The 25,563-nt window shown below is 41.8% G+C and overlaps 1 protein-coding gene across 1 annotated transcript in view; it reads left to right on the top strand.

Annotated features, from left to right (window-relative positions):
• The window catches only part of ADCY2 (adenylate cyclase 2), a 363,250-nt gene that overhangs the window by 213,639 nt on the left and 124,048 nt on the right, over nucleotides 1-25,563 (top strand). The window lies entirely within an intron of this gene.

The raw sequence follows: 25,563 nt of genomic DNA, 5'->3' as shown, positions 1-25,563 counted from the left end.
AGCTTAATGGGACTAAATCAGGGGGTTTGGATCTCCATCAAAGAATATTAAAGGAATTGGCACATGAATTTGCAAACCTAATAGCAAGGATTTTTAATGAATCTGTAAACGTGGGGTTCATACCCTGTAACTGGAGAATTGCTAACATAGTATCTATTTTTAAGAAAGGGGAAGAAAAGTAATCCAGGAAACTACAGGCTCATTAGTGATACTTCAATCATATGCAAGGTCTTGGAACAAATTTTGAAGGAGAAAGTAGTTAAGGACATAGAGGTAAACAGTAATTGGAAAAAAATACAACATGGTTTTAAAAAAGCTGGATTGTGCCAGACCAGCCTGCTCTCTTCTTTTGAGAAGATAACTGATTTCTTTGGCAAAGGAAATGCAGATCTAATTTATCTGGATTTGAGTAAGGCATTTGATACAGTTCCATGTGGGAAACGATTAGTTAAATTGTAGAAGATGAGGATTAATATGAGAATTGAAGGGTGGATAAGGAACTGGTTAAAGGGGAGGCTACAACGGGTCATACTGAAAGGAGTTGTTCCTCAGGGATACGTCTTGGGACCAATCTTATTTAACATTTGCATTAATGACCGTGGCACAAAAGGTGGTAGTGTGCTAATAAAATTTGTGGATGACAAAAGGTGGGAGGTATTGCCAATATGGAGGAGGACTGGCATATCATAGAAAAAGATTTGATGACCTTGTATACTGAAGTAATAGAAGTGGGATGAAATGTAATAGTGCAAAGTGCAAGGTCGTGCACTGAGGGACTAACAGCAAGAACTTTTACTATAAGCTGGGGATCTATCAGTTGGAAGCGACAGAGGAAGAGAAAGACTCTGGTGCCTGGGCTGATCATAGGATGACTATGAGCTGCCAGTGTGACGTTGCCATGAAAAAAGACTAATGCAATCCTAGGAGGCATCAGGCAAAGTGTTTCCAGTAGAGATAAGGAAGTGTTATATTATATTGGTGAGACCTCATCTGGAATACTGTGTGCAGTTTTGGTCTCCGATGTTTAAAAAAGATGAATTCAAAATAGAACAGGGCAGAAAGGGGCTACTAGGATGATCAGAGGAATGAAAACCTACCTTATGAGAGAAGACTCAAGGAGCTTGGCTTGTTTAGTCTAACCAAAAGAAGACTGAGGGGAGATATGATTGCTATTTACAAAAACATCAGAGGCATAAATACCAGGGAGGGAGAGGAGGTATTTAAATTAAGTACCAATGTTGACACAAGAACAAATGGATATAACTGGCTATCAACAAGTTTAGGCTTGAAATTAGATAAAGGTTTCTACCATCAGAGGAGTGAAGCTCTGGAACAGCCTTCCAAGTGGAACAGGGGGAGGGCAAAAAACATAACTGGTTTTAAGACTGAGCTTGATAACTTTATGGAGGGAATGATATAATGAGACATCCAACCATAGCATGTGGCCCATCTGCGACTGCTTGTAGCAAATTTCCCCAATGGGCTGGTGATGGAACCCTTGATGGGGAGGCCTCTGAGTTACTACAGAGAATTCTTTTCCAGATATCTGGCTGTTGGGTCTTGCTGATATGCTCAGGGTCCATGTAAGCCGGTGGCACCGTCTGGACTGGGGCGTCGCAACCCTTCCTTTGACCCAGGCTCCGAGGAAGGCAACAGCATCTCCCTTTAGGGGGAATAAGCAGTGCCCATTCACAAGTCTTTAGCCCCGGCCCCCAGCGTGGCAGGCTGACAAGCGATGTGGTGCCCCCGGTCCTCAGGTAGGACGGGGCAGGTAAGCAGTTTACAGTCCCTGGCCCGCAAGGTGGGCAGGGCTGGTTGGGTAGTCAGCAGCCCCTGGCTTTCCCACAGGCGGGGCTTGTACAATAGTCTGGGGTTCCTGGCCTTGCAGGCAGGCGGGGCCAGTAGAGCTCGGGATCCTCTGTCTGCAACTGCAGAGGATAGCACTCCCTCCCGGGGTGGTTAGGGAAGGGGGTGGGGAGGGGAACGCAGGCCCACCTGTATCCACTGTGTCCCAGCCCAGGACCCTATCAGTGGCAAAGCAGTTTGCCACTGAATCAGCGGGGCTCCAGCTGCAACACACTGATGAGGGTTAGCCCCTGACTCAGTTGCTTGCTAGCCTGCTGTCCTTGGGCCACTTCCTCCCCCTAATCCCTGGGTACCTGTATGCCTCAGTTTCCCCCTGGGTCAGTGGGGTACACTGCGAACGGCAGGCCCACAAGTCCCTCCACATCGACCGGCGGCAGGTCCGGGAACTCCTCTGCGTCGTCAGTGGAGGCAGCTCCTCTAGGTCCCAGGGGTTCCTCCAGTCCACAGGGTTCCCTCAGCTCCCGGGGTTCCCTGGCATCAGGCAGCTTCTCCAGGTCAGGGCCGGCCTCAGGGGGTATTTCTCACCCAGGAGTCTCGGGTGGCTCTTTCCATCTACCAAGGCCCGGTGGCCCAGTCCGATCATTAGGGCCTGGTGGCCCAGTCCAATCACTAGGGCCCAGCAATCTGGGCAGGATTTGGACGCTCCGCTCAGTGGGGTGGTTGCTCCAAACAGCTGCTCGGTTAGGGTTAGGGTCAGGGTCGGGGTCGGGGTCGGGGTCGGGGTCAGGGTCAGGGTCAGGCCTAGGCCGCGGCCTCCAGGAAGATACATCTGTCTCCAGCAGTAGCTTCCTCCCTGCTGAGCTGCTAAGCTGGCCTTTTATACTTCCCCTTCCTGCTTTGGCTCCGCCCCTCTGTTGCCAGGCAGTTTGATCTATAGGCCCTGTTCTGCCCAGCAGGGACATCGTGACCCTTCCTCGGGCCCAGGCTCCAAGGAAGGCCACAGAACCTTTCTATAGTCCAACTGACTGCCATATTTGGGATCAAAAAGGAATTTTCCCTCTGGTCAGATTGGCAGAGACCCTGGTGGGCTTTTTGTCTTCCTCTGAAGCATGAGGCACTGGTCGCTTGCAGATTTCAACTAAAGTAAATGGTGGCATTTTTGTAACTTGAAGTCTTTAAATTTTGGTCTGAGGACTTCAGTAGCTCAGTCAGAGGTTATTAGTCTATTACAGGAGTGGGTGGGATGTTCTGTGGCCTTTGATGTGAAGTAGATCAGATTACATAATCATGATGGACTCTTCTGGACTTTAAGTCTGAGTCTTTGAGTCTACTCTCTTCTTACAGTTTGTAGACCCCAGGTTGACATTTAAACCCCACATGTCATGTGATCTGCTACATTTCTACATCCTCCCAGTCTGCTGCCAGTTGGCCAGATGCTGAACCAAGCTTCGAGTGTACCTCTGGTGTGAAGTCAATAAGACCCAATTTTTTAGGAGGTGGACCAGAAGTCGGCAGTTCTATGAGGAAATCTACAAGAAGTTGGCAAAGGAGGGATTGTCCAGATGGCATCTCAGTGCAGGAAGGAAATCAAAGCTATGAAGACATGAGGACAGGAAGACCAAGGACCACAATGGTCAGTGCTGCAAGTCACTGAAAATGTGCCTCTTCTATGATTAGTGTCACCAGGTACTCAGTACTGCCCTGCATACAAGATCCTTTCTAAATCTTTTAGACCAGAAAGGGCAGGTGGACTAGAGGAGTCAGAGCAGATGCTGACTGCTTCAGGGCACAGGAAGCATGGCCCAGAACCTCTTTAGGGAAGGGATGACTGGGGAGGACACAGCAAAGGAATTGTCATTGCTGCAGCTGGGTAAGACACTGACTGCCATCTATATATTAATGTTATGAGGGAGATTACAACACCATGGAGGACAGCTTTTCCTGTTTATTGCCAGTTTCAGTACTTTAATAGAGGGTGTTACATGCAGTTAGGTTGCAAAGTCAAGAACACAAAAGTTAGGAAAAGCTTCAGTTGAGGGTGGAACAACCTCCATTTCCCTTGACTCTCTTCCTGCCCCCAGCCACATACAATCCAAGGTGGATTCCAAGTGAGGGGGAAATGTTAAACATGAACCAGTGATTTATTGTGGCATGCAATGTTGCTTGTATGCAAAGCTACATAGTGTTGCATGCATACAAAGCAGGGATTATTAGTATAGACTGAGCAATGCCTGCAAACATAGGGATGTGAGTGCCACAAGCATGACTGAATGCAGCTGAGGCAGCCGTTCAAGCATCTTCTTGGCATAGTAGACAACAGACCTCAGCCTCTGCCATGATCCTGGTTGAGCTTGCCCTTGTGACTTCTCCTCCACTCTACTGCATCATGCTGCCAATGGACAATTCTGGATGGAGAATGATCCGATCTATGCAATCCATGAATGGAAATGCACATAGACAATAGCTAATAATAATTTGCAATAATTGCTAATGTGCACACACAAATTATCATTGCTATTATTGCTCTTCAGTCTATCACTGCATGAATACTTAGGATACAAAAATGAGGGACAGGAAGTTCAAAGTAAAGCTTTTAATTGTCTCAGATTTACAATACTTGTAATTGATTATCAAGTTGATTATCTCATGAGAAAATTGATACACACCCTAATTATCCATTATCATAATTCCCATTCCAAACCAAGGATGTGGCACACAAGGCATCCCTTATTTCCCATGGTCTCCTGGACCAGACCCACCTTCTGGCTGGCTGCATTGAGCCTGCAGTCAGTACAGGCATTGACCCACTCCTGGTGAAAGTTTTCCCCCTTCTCAGACGTTGCACAGTGCACATCAGGCCTCAATAATATAAATGGAATTATACACATTGGTATCCAAACAGGTCTGTAGGCAGTGCTATCTTGCTTACAGTCAGCCAAATTCACATCCAAATCCTGCAGCTGCTCAATGTGTCACATTCTGTCAGCTGTTGTCACATCAGGGGAGTCAGGGTGTCCTTCATGAGCCAGACACCAGAGGATAGGTTGGTCTCCCAAAATAACAGCAGGCACAGATACCCCATTGCTATGCATCTTACTGAGTGGGAGTAAAATCCCCTCTTGTCCTAATTTAAAAAATGCCAGCTCTCTGGAATAACCTGGTGTCATGAACTTGATGGTGCATCCCACAGTTGGTTTTCATGAATCTCCCTCTCCAGTCCACCAAGGCCTGCATAATAAGTGAGTAGTATCTTTTCCAGCTGACATATTCATGTGCACTTTGTAGAGGCAGACAATGGGCACGTGTAGTATTGATGGCCCCAGTATAGTTCGGGAAGCCCATTCACACAAACACTGCAATTATTTGAGGGGATCATCTTCCCCACACAGACATAAACCACAATAATAATTGCCTAGCACACGTCCATCACTGCAGCACTGACAACTGACTAATGAATGCCAAACTGATTAGCCACCAAGCTGTAGCAGTCTGGGGTAGCCAGCTTCCAGGTGGCAGTAGCTGCCCACTTCTGGACTGATATGGCCTTCCTCATCAGCATGTCCTGGTGCTCCAGGGCAAGTATTTCACACAGCTACAGGAAGGTGTCCATTCCTTTCTCATGTAAAAATTATGGAGCCACTGCAACTCATCTCAGGGACAATGTAGTCCCACCACTCTGTGCTTGTTGTCCTAGTTGGCATGGGGTGATTCCACAGCTATTAAACCTTCGTTATCTGTCTTCACTGTTCCATGTCTTCATCCGGCCTGCATCACCTTAACAAGGAATGCCACCATCTTCTCAAGGTAACAAGCCCTCCACCTCCTGTTTCTGAAGTCAGAGTTGCAGTGAGAGAGGACCAGGTCATAGAATCATAGAACCATAGGGTTAGTATGGATTGCAAGGGTCATCTAATCTAATCTTCAGCCAAGATGCAGTATTTGTTGTGTCTAAACCATCCAGGACAGGTGGCTATTCAGCCTCCTTTTGAAAACCTCCAGTGAAGGAGCTTACACAACCTTCCAAGGCAGTCTGTTCCATTGTCCTACTGTTATTACAGTTAGGAATTTTTCCTGAGATTTAATCTAAATTTGCTATGCTGTAGTTTGAACCCATTGCCTTTTGTCTTTCCCTTTGTGGCAAGGTAGAACAACTTTTCTCCATCTTTTTATGACAGCCTTTCAAGTATTTGAAGACTACTCTCATGTTCTCCGCCCCCGCCCCCCCCAAGCTCCTCTTTTTCAAACTAATCATACCCAGTTCCTTCAGCTTTTGCTCATATAGCTTACATTCCATCCCTTTGATCATCTTTGTGGCTTGCCTCTACATCATTTCTAGACATTGGTGACTGAAACTGGACACAGTACTCCAGTTGAGGCCTACCCAGCACCAAGTAGAGCAGTACTATCACCTCCCATGACTTGCATGCTATGCCTCTCTTAATGCAACCAAAAATTGCATTTGTTTATTTTTGTAACAGCATTGAATTGTTGACTCATGTTGAGGTTGTGATCCACCACAACTCCCAGATTCTTCTCAGCAGTGCTGCTGCCCAGTTATCCCCATTCTGTATTTGTGCATTTGGATTTTCATTTCTATGTGTACCATCTTTTATTTGTCTTTGTTAAATTTCATTTTGTTGTCTATAGCCAAGTTCTCCAATATATAAGGATCCCTTTGAATTTTAGCTCTATCCTCCAAAGTATTGGCAAAGCCCGCACCCAGTTTTATGTGAGTATGCTCTCTAATCCTACATCCAGGTCATTTATAAAGATGTTAAACAACATCGGACCCAGAACAGATCTCTGTGGAACACCACTTCAGACCTCCCTTCAATCTGACATCATTCCATTAATAGTTACTCTTTGTTTGCTGTTGTTTAACCAATTCTGTATCCACTTAATGGTAGTTCTGCAAGCCTGCATTTCTCCAGCTTACTTATCAGAATGTCATGTAGGACTATGTCAAAAGCCTTGCTAAAATCCAAGTATATTATGTCCACCTCATTCCCTTTATCACCAAACCAGTTCCCCGTCAAAGAAGGAAATCAAGATGGTTTGGCATGATTTGTTCTTAGTACGGCTGCTAGCAATCATCCCGTCATCCTCCAGGTATTTGTAAATTGAATATTTTAGACATTGTTCTTAATAGTTTCCTAGGTATCAAGGTCAGGCTGACCAGTCTATAGTTCCCCAGCTCCTCCTTTCCCCCCTTTTAAAAGATGGGCACTATGTCACCATCCTGAGTTGGATTCATGTCTTGTCACCAGTGGGAGATTGTTTGCTTTCATAGACTTTAAGGCCAGGAGGGATCATCAGATCATCTTGTCTGGCCTCCTGTATATCACAGATCATTAAATTTCACCCAGTTACTCCTCTGTTGAGTGAGGATTGGTAGCTGAGTAGCTGCAATCCTGGAAATTGTGAGTTCGAGTCTTGCTCAGTCTCTCATGGAAAGGCTGCCTCTGGTACGTCAGTATGTGTTTAGGTGTTTTGCTGAATGGGCATGGGCTTAACCAGGTGCTTAAAACTGTGCATGTACTTAAGTGCTGTGCTGAATGTGGTATCTGAAGGGTTCAGATCATATGTTGATGTATACAATTTAAGTTTTGAATGGAATAGAAGGAAAAACTTAAGCATAGCTAAAGTTTAACGTGCTTAAGTGCTTTGCTGAATCAGAACTTAATGGTACTTTTTCTCCCCATCCTCAGTTAATAATAATGTATTGGTATAAATTGTTGAGCATATTTTAATAGCAAGTTCATCATCTCTTACTTTGGTGGATGTGGTTTGTTTTGATTATTGTAGCTAGCTGGAGAAGTACAGAACTGGTGTATTAACTTTCTCTGTCTCCAGGATTTGTAATTTTCTTCATGATTGTTCAATATAAGTAGATGGGAAAAGTAAGAATGGCGTGAAAAGAAAACACCCATATTGATGAGGCCACTAGCAGCATCCAAACACAGTTTTGTCTCAGTGAGAGAGCGGGAATTTCCACCAAGAGCGTATAGGAAAAAGATCCAAATATGACCAAGGGCAGCTGTGTCTAGGCCCCACATGGACGAGGTAGGGGCCAGAGAGGCCCTGGCGGTAGGTCTAGCCCCACCCCTCTGGCCCTGTCAATGCTGCGTGATAGGGAGGAGGACTTTAAAAGGGCGAAAACTGAAGTCAGCAGGGGGGAAGGAGCAGGATTGCCCTAAGCAGCACCACTGCAGGAGTGACTCTTGACATCATGGAGGGAACTCGAAGGCAGGAGACCTTGACCGCAACCCTGAGGAGTGTACAGCAAACTCTCAGGGTAAGATAGATGGGCTAAGCCTATCTCAGACACCCAGCAAAAGCGATTTCTTCAAACCCAGAAGTTGTGGCTGGATCACTAGCAGCACTGTAGACTAACCATCCCACTCCAGTCCCCTTTGATGAGAGCACAGGGAAGGAGTACCCTGAATGTGCGGGATTTGTGATATTCATTTTGATCCCCCAGCCAGAGAGACTTAAAGGAGGCCCACAAAGGGCAGAGCTCTTTGTAAAGAGATGTGGGACCTGTGTTGTGACCACCCACTGTAGATAAGTGGGTGTAGTCAGGTTCCCCCACCTGCTGAATGAGGAACCACCAAGGACTGTTACAGCACCTTTCATTTCTTTCCTGGACTGAAACTGCAATTATGTTTTGTGTCACTGGGATTTCAAGTTTTTGCAGCATGAAAAATACAGAACAATAAATTAAGACATTTGGAGGTGTGGCACACCACAAAAAATGATGCACTGTGAGCAAGGTGCTTGGCTCAAATTTGTAAAACCATTCCACTCTTCCAAATTATCTTGTGCTCTCCTTCAGTTTTACTTATTTGAATCCTAATTGAATTCTTATTTTTAGCATGTTGCAGTGTCTTACAATAGAGTATCTACATTTTGGTTGATTAGTGGCAGAGTTCAAAATCAACCAGCCTACCTTAATATGGGGAATGACATATAGTGTTGTTACTGTATGTAGAAAATTAACTTGAAAAAGATCCCCATATAAAAAATTCTACAGTCTCTATAAAAATTTCACTCAGGAACAAATCATTTGAAATCATTAAAATGTATTATTTATGGAATACATTTCATTCATCCCATACATGATTTTCATTAGAAATAATGCTACTACCAAACCAAGCCAGTTGCAGTCTCAATTTTTGTGTGTATGACAACTTAATGTGTGGAATTAATTCATATTAATTAATGAACATGTATTGACATCACTGTCAGAACTGTGCTCTGATTCTAAAGCAGTTGGGTTGGGAACCTTTTTCAAAAGCACCTGAGTTCTATTTTCAAAAGCGCCTACATCACTTAGGAGCCAGGGATACATTTTTCAGAAGTTGCTGGATGAATTAGGAGCCTAAATCCCATTGAAAATTAATAGAACTAGACTCTTAGTCCAGTTAGTGTCAGTTTTAAAAGTATTTAGGTACCTAATGGGATTTTCAAAAGTATCTAGATCCCTAACTTCCATTGAAATAAAAATTGATATCAGTGGAAATTAGGTGCCTAAGTACTTTTGAAAATCCCACTAGGTATCCACCTGCATCTTTAGATACCTAAATATCTTTAAAAATCTGGGCCTTAAGCACATTTTAAAATGTTACCCACTGGCCCCCAAGTAATTTGAGATTTTTGAAAAATGAGAGTGCCTTTGAAAACTTACCCATTGTTATGGTTTAGGTTTACAGAATATTGTGCTTAATAAGGCCTGGAGAGTAACTGAGTGCATGAATGTCCTGTTGTGTGTCTGTACAGGATGAAGAATCCACCACACCCATTGGTAAATTGTTCCAATATTTAATTTCTCTCATTGTTAAAAATTAGCACATTATTTCCCATCTGAATTTTCTAGGTTCAGCTTCCAGCTATTGGATCATGTTATACTTTTCTCTGCTAGAATGAAGAGCCCATTATTAAATTTTTGTTCCCCATTTAGGTACTTTGAGATTGTAACCAAGTCACCCCTTAACCTCTCTTTGTTAAACTAACTAGATTGAGTTTATCACTGTAAGGCAAGTTTTATAATCCTTTAATCATTTTTATGGCTCTTCTCTGAACCCTCTCCAATTTATCAAAATTCTAGATTAAAGTCTTCTCATGTTATGTAATATAGATCTTGAATTTTGTTTATTTGCTTCCAGGATAACTAAGGGAATCCTCTAGGATGTATATTGTGCAAAGTACCAAAAGAGTCAAACCTTCACTAAAGAAATGGATTTCAGGCAAACTGGGTCTAGTTCTTTATTTAGAGCATGCTGTACGAAAACAGAAGGATGTTTTAAAAGCATAATAACATATATGTCCTGTAAAGACCTATAGTCCTATAAAGACTATAGATTGGTTTAAAATCAAGATAGTGAACAAAATTAGAGCAATTCTATCCTTCCTGCACTACAGATCCATCTGTGTTTTAGCCTCTACCAAAGGCGAGACAGCTTTCCCTTCCCCAGGGACAGAAAGTTAGTTTATTAAGGAAATGGCAATGGCTCTGTTGTTGCTATAGGGCAAGGAACTGAGATATTAAAAATGTAAGTGGCATAATTAAACTTCATCAACTGCTGATGCCATTATATGTTGTGTGTTGACTCCAAACATTTTCTGTTTCATCAGCAAAATGTGGAAGTAATGCAAAACACTCGGTTTTCCTACAGCATCATGCTATGCCATAACCTGGTCATTAAATACTAACACAATGGTGTGATGCATGAAGAATCCATTTCACATCAATTAGCTGAGTAAGGCGGAGTTCTGCCATGTAATGTACATGAAACAGTGTTCTGCTGTTTAAGTAAAGTTTTGTGTCTTACAAATCCTTTTATTTGGATGTAATTGGGAAAAGGGCACTCCACTAAGTCCTAACTTGTGAGCCCAGTGTCCAGGCCAAGTGGGCTGAGCTGAGGGCTGGACAATGAGTAAGAGGAAGAATCCTCCCTCCAGTCTGTGGAATGGCTGCGGAGCCACACCAGAGACACTACACTCGCCCCAGGACTCGAATACACTCCACTACCCCCATGCACACCCACACACACAATGTAGAGCATTTGATATCTGCCCTTCTCCACATCAGCCACCCATTCTGCTGCCTGTGTATCCATGGAGGAGGGGGCTGGATTTGGTGTCAAATTATTCTGTGGGAAAGTTTCTGTTGTGGTGTTAAAAATATTGGCTGTTGATTCATCAGAGGCTATTGTCTATCTAGTCTTTTGGAATTGTTTTAGAAGTATTTAAATGAAGTTATGAGAGATGGCTAGACTCTCATATACAAGGTTATGACATTATCAAAATATTTAGTGTTCTGTCTTCTTTTGTTGGGCTGGGAGAAACTATAGCCCAACTGTTGTGAATGGTATAGAGAAACTTCAATAAAGACAAATATCAGAGAAGATAGCTTTCATTTTTTATACTGTTGGTAGTTTTCATAACTGTTGTACTGACTAGATGGGACATTTTCAAAATGGTGTTCAAAATAAAAAAGGGAAGCAGTACAATCCATTTAATAGTGATGCACATAGTCAGGAAATCACTCTATTAGGTTGTTTCTTAGGGAACTAATTTAAACTCAGTGATACCTAATGGCAATGGCTGCAGCTTATAGGGAATGCCTTCAGGCGTTTCGTCGGTGCTTATATCCTCTATGTGCTTGTCTCTCTAGCAATACTTATTTTGTCCCCTTTCAGATAAGGCCTACTTCAAGCTGACTCTCTGCACCTCCTTGGGTATAAGTTCTTGTAATTGTGTAGCAACAATGGTCTTTTTTATTATTTGGGAATTTCTCTAAACAGGGCAAAAGTCCATTCACCATCATGTCCAGTTTTAGAGAATTCTATTTTAAATCCATATATCTTTTTTAATTTTCAAGTAATCCTGTTTAAATCAATCAAACACAAAACCACTGCTACTATGCTAGAAATATTGACCATAGAGTCAGGGCACTCATACTGCATAGTCTGGCAAGTGCTATGTGATGGCATTGTAATGTTGTAAGCAAATTTAGATGTGGAGAATAAAGCAGATTTCTGTATTATTTCTGTTAATATTATATATGTCTGTTTACTTTCTGTTATTCTGTACGACTGTGTAGAGTTAAATCAAAGGAGGTTGTTGGGGGAAAGAAACGGGAAATGAAAAAATGACAGAGGTAAAATACCGGTTTAGATATCAATATTAATGTAATTACCTTTCTTTTGTATCAGTTGCACTTATTGATCTATAAAAGATTAAATTCTATAGGAATAAATTTAAGCAAAGAAGAGAAATAAAAAATTTAGATGTCAAAATACTGATACCCATGAACACATCACTTAGTTTAATACCACAGGTAGGGAACTGTTAATTCTTTCATTGAAACATAAGTGAGAGAGTTTTCCTGTTAGTTTATCTACATTAAACTCAGCACTTGCCCACACAATTATTCATTGTTAACATGTTACTTGAACTGAACATTTCCTTGCTTGTTTTTCTCATAGACGTAGTTGTGAAAATAATGCAATATATTCCATCATGTCAAATCATTAGAATTTTACTGCATGGGAGGGCAATCTTTTTAAGTAAATATTGCAAAAAGGTATTGATTTTATGCCAGAGTTTTGATATCAGATGAATTTTTAAATGGAGCAGAGTATTTATTGTGAAAGATTTAGAGTTAGAGTCATAGTCACTTAGCTGAGCAGTTTTTGCTGATTAATAATGAAACCTATAAGAATTATTTTGTGATGCTCTCATTCATGGTTCAATGAGACAATTTCCTCCTCTTACTATCAGCTCCTATCCTTATCCTCTTTGTTACTGTTTCTGCATCCAAGAGTACAGCTGACAAGGGTCTTACCAAAGTGAATGACAATACTCATTGTTTTCTACAAAACTACAGTATATGACCACGAGTAGATTCTTGGACATTATCTATATCTGTATCATTCAACCAAAACTCCATTAGTCTGGCAGTTGAGAATTGGCTGTCAGCTCATTCCAAAATGGAGCTATACCTTTCACTGAACTAATGGGAGGAAAAGGTACACTCATCTTGCTCAGTTATGCATTATAAAAGTGATATAAAGCCCTTCTCATCAAAACATGAAAAGGGCTGTTTTTGGAATTTAAGGGGTTTATTATTTTTGGTTTTTAAGAGGAAAATGAGGTATTTGAATCCCCCTGCTGGAGACTACATATTGGAGAAAGGTGAAAAATGACAAAATGTGAGAAACTGGCAGTATTTTATATTACTATGTTGTTAATAATTCAGAGGGTACTCATCCCCATAGTATCTGGACTCACTGTGTTTAATAAATATAAATCAACTTTCATCAAGCTTCATCTGTCAGAACTAATTATTAAGACTGAGACTTAGTAACGGGTACTTTTAGTAAAATTCATGGGCAGGTCACGGACAATAAACAAAAGTTCATGGAAGCCCACAACTTATCCGGGGGGAAAGGGGGTGGTTCTAAATCCCGAGTCCCACTGCCCAGGGGTGGGGGCTGATAGCCCAGAGCTTGCTGCTGCGGGTCAGGCTGATAGCTTGAGCTCTGCTGCCCAGGGCTGACTCCCCGAGCTCTGCCAGTGGGAGGATGAGTGCTGACTGCCCAAGCTGTGCTGCCACAGGGGGCAGGGAGGGAGACTTACTGCCTGAGCCCCACTCTGCGGAGTTGAAGGTACAGAGGCCATGAAAAATCACAGCATCCATGACCTCCGTGACCAACGTGGAGCCTTACTAATTACTGGTGTTTAAACACATAAGCCATATGCGTATGGGGGCAGGGAATGTCATCTTGTTTTGTGTTCATACAGTGCCCAGCAGCACAGTGTTGTCTATAACTGGAGCCCCTAAATGCTACCACAATGAAAAAAATAAAAATCAATTAATAATATGCCTAAAAGGATAAGAGCAGGAGACCTGGTGTAGAAGGAACCAAAGACAGTAGAACTAATCTGCAGACTACAAAGCCATATAAATCAAGGGCCTGATCCAGAGTCCAGTGAAATAAATGGGAGTTGACTTCAGTGGGCATTGGCTCAGGCTCTAAGTGCATGCATACCAAAGCAATAGTAAACCTGATTTTTCAGAGTTAGGCGCAGGCTGTTGCATTTACACAATCTGTGCTAAAAATCAAATATCAATAATGTTCCTTAAAGAAATTTGCCTTGCCATAGTACCAGTGGGAGTACATGCAGTACAATAGAGATTTAAGTCTCCTGTACTGAAACTACTGCAACAAAACAATGTGTAGAAACAGTCTTAGTGGTATTTGTAGCTAAGTGGACATTAGCAGCCCAAGTACCTGAGTTTTCACAAGCAATCAAAATATTTTTAGCAAGTCAGGTACATGAAATGGTGTGTACTAACTTTGAAAATTAATCCTTTTATTTCTAGACAGTGGCTGAACTGATTGTATTTTATTCTACAACTCTTTTGAAGCATAGGTCTTTCCAATAAATAAAACAGAAGCACAAATTTTTTGTGAGCAACTCATGATGCAATATTTTGCCATAATAACATTGTGTGAAGACATAGGCAACATATTTAATATGAAAAATATTTGTGCTTAAGTTTCATGTTCATATAACATCAACCTTTGTGCGCTAATAGTCAGAGTCAAGAAAAATGAGAGGTGATTTTTTTATTCATATCTCACTGATCCCTTTTTTTCTGCTATTGATATCAGCTAATGACTCCACCAGGTTTGTATTTTCACTGTAGGTCAGGTAAAAAGATTTTATGTTTGGTGCTTCAAAAGGGCTAATTTCCCAAAGATGAAGAAAATTATGGGTGTGAAATTGGTTGGAAGGAAAAATTTAGAGAGAAAAATGTGCATGAAAATGGGGAGTTGTTTAAGAAGGTGTTTTGATGGCCAAAATGCCAAATTCTACAATCATGAAAGAGGACAACTTTAGTTAAATGCCCATCCTAGTAAAGAGAGGAAGTGAAGGCAACAATAGCCCTATCCCCAAAACGTATAAGAAATGGAAAAAAAGGGAAATAGATATCAACCAATATAAATTAGAAGTTATGAAATGCAGAAAATTAATAAGGGATTCTAAAGACATCAGAGAAAAATGCATTGCTGGTAGAGCTAAGAACAACAAAAAAGACTATAAACATATCAGGAACAAAAGAGATCCTAACAATGGTATAAGCCCATTATTAGATGGAGACAGTGAGATTGTTAATAATGATGCAGAAAAGACAGAATGTTTAATAAATATTTCTGTCCATTACTTGGAAAGAAGCAAGATGATTAACTATTTTCCAGTTGATTAGTAACTAAGGAGGATGTTGAACAGCATCTTTTAGGGATAAACATTTTAAAATCAGCAGACCCCAATAATTTGCAGTCCTAAAATAGTTGGCTGAGGAGATCTCTGACCCACCATTCATTTTTAATATATCTTAGAATACTGTGAGCATTCTAGAAGATTGGAAGAGTACTAATTTAATACAATTATTCAGAAAGGGCAAAAGGGATGACTTGGGTAACTATTGGCCGGTTATCCTGATATCAGTCCTGGGCAAAATAATGGAAAACCTGATGCAGGATTCAGTCAATAAAGAATTAGAATATAATTAATACCAATCAACAATTAGCTTGGCTTTATCAAAAATAAGTCTTGTCAAACAAACCTGATTTAATTTTTTGATAAAACAACAGATTTGGCTGATAAAAAGTAACTACATAGATGTTATGCCTTTAGACTTTTGTAAGGCTTAGTACTGCACAACTTTCTGCTTAAAAATTAACACTATACAATAACAATAAAGCATACATTAAATGGATTTGGGACTGCTAACTGACAGATCTCAAAAAGGAATTGTCAATAGGGACTCATCATCAAATTGGAATGTTTCTACGGGGGTCCTTCAGCAGTTGGCCCTAGTCTCCATGCTAGTCAGTATTTTTATCAGTGATCTGGTAATAAATATAAAATCACTTTTGATAAAATTTGTGCATGACACCAGAATAGGCAGAGTCGTGAATGGAGCAATCTGGATTGCTTGGTACATTGGGCCCATTCAAATAAAATATGTTTTAATACAGGCAAATGCAAAGTCATACTTCTAAGATTAAGGAATGCAAAGGAGAAGTGAGTAGGAGCAGGGCGGTGATTTTACCTTTGTTTATAGCATTGGTTGTGACTAATACTTGAATACTGCATTCAGTTCTGGTATCCACATTTTGAAAAGAGTGTTGGAAAACCAGGAGAGGATGCAAAGAAGAAACACAAAAATGACTTGAGGTCTGGAAAAAATGCCCAACAGTAAGAGACTTAAGGATTTCATTTGTTTAGCTTATCATAAAGAGAACCAAGAGGTGGCTTGATTCAGGTATGTAAGTACCTTCACTGGGAGAAAATACTTGGTACAAAGAGTTGTTTAGAAAAGGAAAGGCATTCCGGAAGTTAGACAAATTCAAATTAGAAATGAGCCATAACCTTTTAATAGTGCAGGTGATTAAACATTGGAACAAACTACCAAGGAAAGTGGTGAATTCTCCATCTCTTGTTATCCTGCAAGATCATAATTACTTTGTCAATTTATCAAAGAAATTGATATGCACCAACTTTGTTACTTTAAGTGAAGTCTCTACACACACCCAAACCATATGCACTGCTTTAGATAAAACAAACAAAAACCAAATTTATTAAGTACAGAAAGATTTTAAGTGATTATAAACCAGAGGAAAGCAGGTCAGATTTGATCAAAAGTAAACAAAAGGCAAATCGCATTCTAAACTAAGCTTAACAACTTTTCAGCAACCTTACAGTATTAGATGATTGTCTCATCACAGACCGGTTGGCCTACCTCCGACCAGGCCCTCCCCTGTGGTCAATGCTTCAGTTGCTTGATGTTGTTCGTAGATGGAGTGGAGGAGAGAGAGAGAAAGAGAGAGCATAAAATATCTCTCCTTTTTAACATGTTCCTTCGCCACCCTCTGGGGCCTCCCCCGCTTCTTTCAGGGTCAGGTAACAATGCCCTGCATGGTTCCTCCACTTGAGTCAATGAGTATTCCCTTATTGATGCTTAGGCTAGTACATTGTTCTTGGAAGAGCTGGTTTGTTTTATGAATGTCTTAGTGAGGTGTGAATTGCCTCTTTGCTCTTGGAGAGTTTTGCCTGGATCTGTCTCAAGCCAAGAGACACATGTCTGGGAATATTACATGGCAGAGCCTCATAACCATACATATGACATTGCAACAAACGTATCACTATACCAATAAGGTTCAGTATGCCATGAGCATTCCAAAAACATCTTGCCTGAATATTTTGCATTAAATAATACACAATTACACAATAAGGGTAAACATGAATGATACACAATCACACCATAAGGGTGTACATGAGGGTGCAGTGTGTCACAGTCAGTCAGACGGGTGCTTGAAATCATCACCCATAGCTACCCCATCCAATTCCACTCTTTGCCACCTACAGAAATCCCTTCCCAGTCCCTCTTCAGGGACCTTTCTCACAAGAGCCCATGACAAATGCAAGTGTCCTTTTTGGTTTGTCTCAGGGCCATAAAGGCGGTTCCATGAGAATTAAGGGCAAGAGGTTTCTACTCCTGTTATTTCCTCAGTCTGAAGAAGAAAGGAGGTCTTCATCCTATCCTAGACCAGAGGAGACTCAACAAATACTCAGGTCCAGGATAGTAATGTTTGCCTCCATCGTTCCATCTCTCCAAGTTCAAGACTGGGTAATGGCTCTGAGCTTACAGGATCCATACTACCATATAGCTATCCACCCAATCCACAGGAGGGATACATAGTGGGGCCCAACCATTACCAATACAAAGTTCTGCTCTTTGGACTCTCCAGGGCACCAGGAGTTGTCACATAATGCTTGATAAAAGTAGAATACACCTCTACCTGTACCTGGATGACTGGATGATCAGAGACCGATCCCAACAGGAGACTGTAGCAGTCTTTCCGTGTTCTCTCAACTAGGACTGCTTGTGAACTGTAAGAAATAATTCCCCATACTATCACAGATGATATAGTTCATAGGAGGTATGATCAACTTCCAGTCACCAAAAGTTTACCTCCCAAAAGACAGATCTGCACCTCTCCAGTAGATGGCAAATGACCTAAAATTAAATCCAGTGATGATTGTGTGTACACACCTGGGACTCTTAGACCACATGTTTCCATGGCCTTTATAATTGTGGCTTAGGTAAGTGTACTCCCCATTCAGACATCACATGAACAAGGAAGTCCTGCTTCAAGTCCTGCAAGAGTTCACTTGGTGATTAGAGCCAGTAAACCTACTAATAGAGGTACCATTCTCAAACCCCACCCCAATGATGACACTTATTACAGAAATTTCAGGGAAAGACTGTGGTGCCCATCTGAACCATCTGTAGATGCAAGGAACGTGGTCTCAGAATGACCTAAAACTGCAGATGAATGCCCTGGTGTTGAGAGACATCAGAGTGGCCTGCAAAGTGTTCCTGTCTGTTCTGCAGAACTCCATGATGCAAATCCCGATAGACAACACATCCATTATCCACTACAAAAACAAGCCAGAAGGTCTTCGATCATCCTCTCTCTGCCAGAAAGCCAGCAGGCTCTGAATGTGGAGTCATCAACATGGGATAACCCTATAGTCTCTACACTTTCTGGCGTCTGCAGAAATATAGCAGGTTTCTTGAGGAGATATGTGGTAATCAGTATGGAGTGACCATGTAGCCAGTATTCCATCAATGGGGGACTTCTGTGTTTGCTACAGAGAACAACATTAAATGCTTAAACTTCAGCTCCAGAGGGAACATGAGCCTAGGCTAATCCCAGATGCCTTTATCCTTTGAGGTCTCAAGAACTCCTATATGCCTTTCAGCTGACTCCAGTTTATCCCAGGATAATATCCAAGATCAGATGGGACAAGGCTATGGTTATCCTGATAGTCAAAATTGTCCAAGACAGTAAGGAGCTATCAGAACTATTGCAAATGTGCAGGTGACTTCCCAAACACTTTACACTTCAGACATAATATCTGAGAACCAGGGTCAGATACTGCATCCTGACCTGCAGTTTTTGCACCTAATGGCTCAGATGTTGGCTCTTTGAACACTACTGACAGAATTTTCCTTGCAGGTACAGGAAATTCTCATACAGACCTTTTAACTCTCAAGGTTCATCATGCAGCAATATTGGCCTCTCACGCGCTGGTATGGTTATACTCGATTGTGTCATATCCAAAGATACCAAAATTCCTTCAGGGCTCTTCCTTACTTATCCTGCAGTTACAGACCCAACTCCCATTTGGGACCTCAATATTGTCCTCGTAAAACTCATGGAGCCTTCCATTGAACCACTGCCAGATTGTTTAGTACAGCATCTGACCAGCAAGATGTTGGTTTTTTTTCTAGTGGCTATTATTAACTCAGCATAGAGAGTCAGTGAGTTCCAAGCCCTCATGGCTTGATTGCCTAACATACCCTTGCATAGGTAGTAGGTGGAGCTGAGACCAGACCCTAAGCTCATCCCTAGCATGGCCTCAGAATTCCACCTGAACCAGTCAATTACCTTGCCAGTCTTCTTCCCGAAGCCACACTTGACACCGAAAAAAAAGAAGCTATATTCTTTGGATTTATTCAGAGCCTTGCTTTATTAACTGAACAAGAACACTTCTTTCAGTCTCTCTCTCCACTTCTTTGTGACCACATCCGATGCATTGAAAGACCAAGCTATCTTGTCATAGAGAATCTTTAAGTGGATCACACAATACGTTTCCATCTCCTGTCCCTGCTATCAGATGGCATGCAAGCCTCTCCCTCTGAATGTATCATTCCATCAGGGTATAGGCAATGTCTTCTGCCTGCTTCAGGAATGTTCTAGTCTCTGCAAGGCTGCAACTTGTTAACGTTAAACCGTTAGCATGGCAGCAAGGTCAGATGCCAAGTTCAGGAGAGCAGTAATTCAATCACTGTTTGACCGATAACAGCCAAAATTCCTCACTCCCACTATCCAGGGAGGATGCTGCTTGTCAGTCACCTAGAGTGTGATCCATATTGATATATACTCAAAGGAAAGAGAATGGTTACTTGTCCTACAGTAACTGTGGTTCTTCAGGATATTATTAGCATGAATCCCACAACCAATCCTTCATCCCCTCTTTTTAGGAACCTCAGTAACACAGGTTTTGAATTGCAAGTGATCTGGAAGGAGAAGTGATATTGCTGTCCCACTGTTTATGCCCTCACATGGGAGCATGAAGAGGCACATATATGGCACCAACAGGCACTGCTTTTAAAAAAAAAAAAAAAATCCAATCTCATATATGTGAGATACATGCACATCTACAGTGGGATGGATTCACACTGACTACAACATCAAGGAAACAGTTACTGTAGGGGAAGTAACCATTTTTTCTTTCTCTTTAGCACAGAAATCCCTAAATTCCTCCAATATGTTGATTGCTGCATTGTAGATTTTAATCTGAATAGGCTTTCAGATCAATCATCTTCATCTTCATTCAGAATTTCCCCTGTATTTTGGACTGTAGCTCTGAGAAATGCTTTTTTTCCCCAATCTCCTACATACTCCATAAAAACAGGCAGACTATCTTCATCTGTCACATCGTCTGCAGCTGGCATGCCATCTAATATGTAGTCAGTCACTCTCTCAAAATGGTGCATTGCAGATTTCCCATCCTCATTGGGGAGAGCAGTATACTGTGCTGTGTCAAATAAAAAAAAAAGTAAATTACATTTTTCAATTGTTTTTGCACAACTAAGTCCACAGCATAAAACAGGGCAATTTGTTTAGTAAGCATTGTTGTGTTTTCAGCTGTTTCCTTTTCAGCAGTCAGAGGCCTGGTCTACACTGGAGATGCTGCGAATCATGCATGACCTGGCAGACATGCTCCATTGGCTTGTTGAGCTTCAGGAGGAGCGGAGGCCCCTCCATAATGCTCCTCCACCTAGGACTGTGCTGCCCTGCCCCTCCCCCGCCCCCAAGAAGTCTCGGAGGAGCTTGGCCAGGCTGCAGTATGTGCTCGCCTCCACCCCGGTGGAGGCGAGGAGAAAGCAACAGCGGCCCCGCTGGCCAGCAAGCAACCACACTACTCCTTGAGACTGTGAATGAACACTCCCTCCCTTCTCCCATGACTTGAATGTTCATAAATAAAAGTCTGCATCATTTCAACATGTTTCTTTATTAAATTATATCTTGTTCTGGAGGGATTTGGCGGATACAGATATCGATTGGGGGGAGGGAGTGGTTAGCAAAGGCAAACAACATACAGGAACAGAAATCAGTCCTGCATCTCATTGCAGAACCTGGTTTTCAAAACTTCCCTAATGCAAAGTGCTTCGCGGTTCGCTTTCAGCATAGTGCTGGCATCTGGCTGCTCATAATTAGCGGCAAGTCTTTCTGCCTCCACAGCCCAACCCTGGGGGAACCTCTCATCCTTTGCTTCACACACATTATGAAGAACACAGCAAGCAGATATCACTGACGGGAGGTTATTTTCACTCATGTCCAGCCTAGTGAAAAGACTCCTCCATCTGGCCTTTAAACGCCCAAATGCACATTCAACAGCCATTCTGCAAGTGCTTAACCTCTTATTAAAACACTCCTTGTCACTGTCAAGGTGAACGGTGTACAGCTTCATTAGCCAAGGGAGCAAGGAGTAAGCAGGATCCCCCAGGATCACTATTGGCATTTCCACACCCTCGATGTGAATTTTTTGGTCGAGGAAAAAAGTGCCCACCTGCGTATTAGAGAACAGCCCCGCATTACAAAATACACGCGCGTCATGAACCTTCCCAGACCACCCCACGTAGATGCCAGTGAAATGACCCCTGTGATCCACAAGGCCCTGCAGGACCATGGAAAAATACCCCTTGCGGTTTATGTACTCGGTTGCCAGGTGGGCAGGTGCTAAGATGGGGATGTGCATCCTATCAATGGCCCCCCCGCAGTTCGGGAAGCCCGTCGTGGCAAACCCCTCCACTATATCCTGTACATTTCCCAAAGTCACTAGCCTTTGTAGCAGAAGTCTATTGATGGCACTGCAAACTTGAATCACGGCAGCACCCACTGTAGACTTACCGACTCCGATTTGATTCCCAACCAAGCGGTAACAGTTGGGGGTTGCCAGCTTCTACAGAGCGATGGCGACTCTTCTCCACCGTCAGAGCTTGTCTCAAGCGAGTATTCACATGCTTCAGGGACAGGGCCAGCTCTGAGAAAAGTTCAAGAAAAGTGGCCTTTTGCATACAAAAGTTTTGCAGCCACTGGTCATCATCCCACAGCTGAATAACAATGTGGTCCCACCAGTCTGTGCCTGTTTCCCGCGACCAGAACCCGCGTTCCATGGACTGCAGATGATGCGTTACGGCCTGCCGCAATTGGGAATTGTTCCGCTCGATGGCTTGTAGCAGGGCAGCCTCGGTGGCATTGTTGTTGCCTGTGCTTCAGCTTCTTGCTCTATTTAAAAAATAATTGATGATAAGCTGCGATGTATTTGTGACGCTCACAATAATAGTGCAGAGTTGAGCTGGCTCCATGTCTCCGCAGCAATGGCGAGTGCACAGTGTAAAAAGAGGTGTGAAAATAGGTTTCCTATTTGTTTGGGGGAAGAAGGGAGGTGGAAGCAGTGTTGCATCATGGGACAATGAAACTCATCCCAACAGCCACCGTGGCTAGTTGCACTGTGGGATAGCAACCCATATGGCACTGCTTTGAAAGTCAAAATAAGCGTGTTGAGTGTGGATGCACGAGACCTGCTCAAACAGTGTGGTGTGTACACGCTGCAGCGACTTATAAAAATCGACGGGTGAAAGTCAACTTTAAGTAAGTCGACTTCCCTTGGCAATGTAGACATACCCAGAGATATCACTGAACACAGAGGAGTACATAATTTTTAAAGTTTTTAGTTTGCCAGCATCCCTTAGTTGCAGACAGAAGCTACAATTTACTTTTTCTTTTTGACAAATTGACAGCATCAGACTGGGAATGTTTTCCGTAAACAGTAAGACACAGCATGGTGCCTTTGTAAGTTTCTTTTTTTAGTAAAAGAAATTAAAAATTAACTCATTGTGTCAAATGTGATCCAGGTTTTCTTATTGTGTCTCCACATAACTGGAAAATTTAGGATTTAAATGTTACATACCTTTCCCACTCAATGGCAACTTTTCTTTCTTACCATATATATACTGAAACAACAGTACAGTTATCTTTTGAGGGATTCTACCAGTTTGCCACTATTGGCTTTATCTGCTGCTTTTGTAAGTGAAGTTACGGGTAAATGAGGGGGAAACAGTCTTATTTCCTTTATACTGTCTGTGTTTTCAGGATAATGGCCAGAAAAGATCTCGAGTAGTCTGTTTTCAAACCATAACAGTCTCCTCATACACATCAGCAGCCTTGTCACAAAGAATCTTCTAGTTACACTGTCCCCAACACTTAAGCTATCTGCTTCTAGCTTGAAAATCATGCTTGCATATTTCATATGCTTACTTAAATTTATATCAAATATACAAAAAAGTGCCCACCTACTTCTGTGAGCACCTTTGAGAGATATTGAGGAATGACATATACTTAGAAAAACAATCCAGCTAAAATCGTCACCTAGCTCACTACAACCACCAACAAAACTGAATATCAGCCCTCGTCATGGACCCTACCATCACTAGAAGTCCAAGTCCAATGATAGGCATGGTAGCATGCTATGAAAGTCAAAAGACCTATATTATTTTGAACCAAGATTGGGAGTAGGTTCCAAAGACTATTTCAAGTGCCCAAAAGAAACCTAGGTGCCTCAAGCACATAGAATAAGACAGGTCCTTGTCTCAAAGAGCTTATATTCTAAATAGACAAAGCATACATGGTGGAGGAAAGGCATATATCAGACAATCATAGAAGATTAGGGTTGGAAAGAACCTCAGGAGATCATCTAGTCCAACCCTCTGCTCAAAACAGGACCAACCCCAACTAAATCATCCCAGCTATGGTTTTGTCAAGTGGCACCTTAAAAACCTCTAAGCATTATGATTGAGAGGAATTTGGCATGCAACTTATTAATTGATTTTTTTTCTCTTTCTTTGCTTCTCCCTCCCTCCACCACTTTATTTGCTCCCTCTTGCCAGTGGTCACTATTGCAAACAGATTGTTTTTTTGCTATTCTAAAACAACATGTGCCTTGTTCAGGATCAATGCCTTCTCAGCATTTGACTTTTATTAACAAACAAATGAGCAATAAGACAGCATAAAGTCCAGTCCAGACTTCCTCCCATGCTTGGCTGCTCCTAGTATTCCTAGCTCAGGGCTGTTCAGTGCAGCCCCAGGTCATCTCTGCATCAGATCACCTCTGAAGCCTGCTTCCTTCCTTTTTATATTCCCTCCAGGTTTAATTTTGCTGGTAAATGTTGCAGGATCATGAGGCTGGCTTTACCTCTTTCTCCAGGTTAGGCCCTTAACCCTTATGGCAGGGTGTTAGATGTGGGGTTTTTCTACCCAAGTGCTCTCTTGCCCCCTTCTCCACTGTGCAGGAGAGAGTTACTATTTCCTTCTGTTCTTACCAGTCTCGTGCTTGGCTGGCTTTTGTTCGGCCTCACAAATTCAAAATTTTATCTACTCCTTTATCAATGTCTTTTCCTTCTCTTTTTTCTAACCTTATGCCTGTTTCTGGGATCTGTACTTACTGATGCCTTTCCCATTATATGGTTCAGGTGGAGACTTGCCACAAGAGCAAGTGGCACAACATACATCTGGAGTAGATGAAAGCATCACCATGTGACCAGAATCATACTATATACAGGAGTGCTCTTTTCAAGGGAATTTTAAACAAACATTATTTTATTCTATACCAGAGTTATTGTCTGTGCATCAGCATATTTCCTTCTTTACTTGAGATTGCTTACATTGGGTTCCTTTGCATATCGTTTCATTCTTTAAAAACATCTAAATAAACTATATATGGTTGTCAAAATATCTCAACCAAGAAAATGAAGGAGATTTTCCACTTCTGCAGTGTTAAAACTGAAACTGTTGACATTTTGGGAATGTACTTGCAAATTTCTGCCTTTAACACCACTTTATCTTTCATCCAGAGAAATACAACCACATTCATATTTTAATTAAAACCTATTACATATATTCTCTCTGCATGTTCTGGACCACTTGCTTGTTAGAAAGTGTCAAACTTGACCCCTATGAGGATCCGCATATCTCTGAATAGAACATGCAAGTATTAAGTAAAACAAGTGATAGCTATACCTTTGCTTATAATATTTGCCCCATGACTCTGCCTGCTGGGCATCTGATATGTCAAAATGTACAGCAACAAAAGACTATAACCAAGATCACAGACCTCCAAAGAAAAACTAAAGTAATCAGTTTTGGTGAAAATTAATATAGAACCTGAGTCTCCACCCATTGAAATCGATGGGAGTTTTCCGTTAACTTCAGTGGGTGAAGGATTAGTCTAGTGGTAATTCACTTTCGTGAGCGCTTGCGCACAGTTGCCTAGACTCTGAAGTAGACTAGTAAACCTTCTACTCTGAAGCTTTTTTTGTTTCATCAATGCGTGTCTGCTATTATAAACCATTATATTATCACAGAAAGATGATCTCAGAGAAGTATATTTTTTAAATAAGAAATAGTGATTAAAGTAAAGTGTTGCAGATATGGAGTGTTGGGCAGCTGCATTGCATTAGGCTTAACTCCTCTTTGCTAAACTGTCATTCCAAATCTGTTTCCTTTTTCTTTTCTTTTCTTTTCTTTTCTTTTTTCAGTCTATATC

This window comes from Emydura macquarii, unplaced genomic scaffold (assembly GCF_026122565.2).
Source record: "Emydura macquarii macquarii isolate MOO-44397 ecotype Brisbane River unplaced genomic scaffold, CSIRO-AGI_Emac_v2 contig_320, whole genome shotgun sequence".
NCBI classification, from domain to species: Eukaryota; Metazoa; Chordata; order Testudines; family Chelidae; genus Emydura; species Emydura macquarii.
This window is presented reverse-complemented; position numbering and strand designations above follow the sequence as displayed.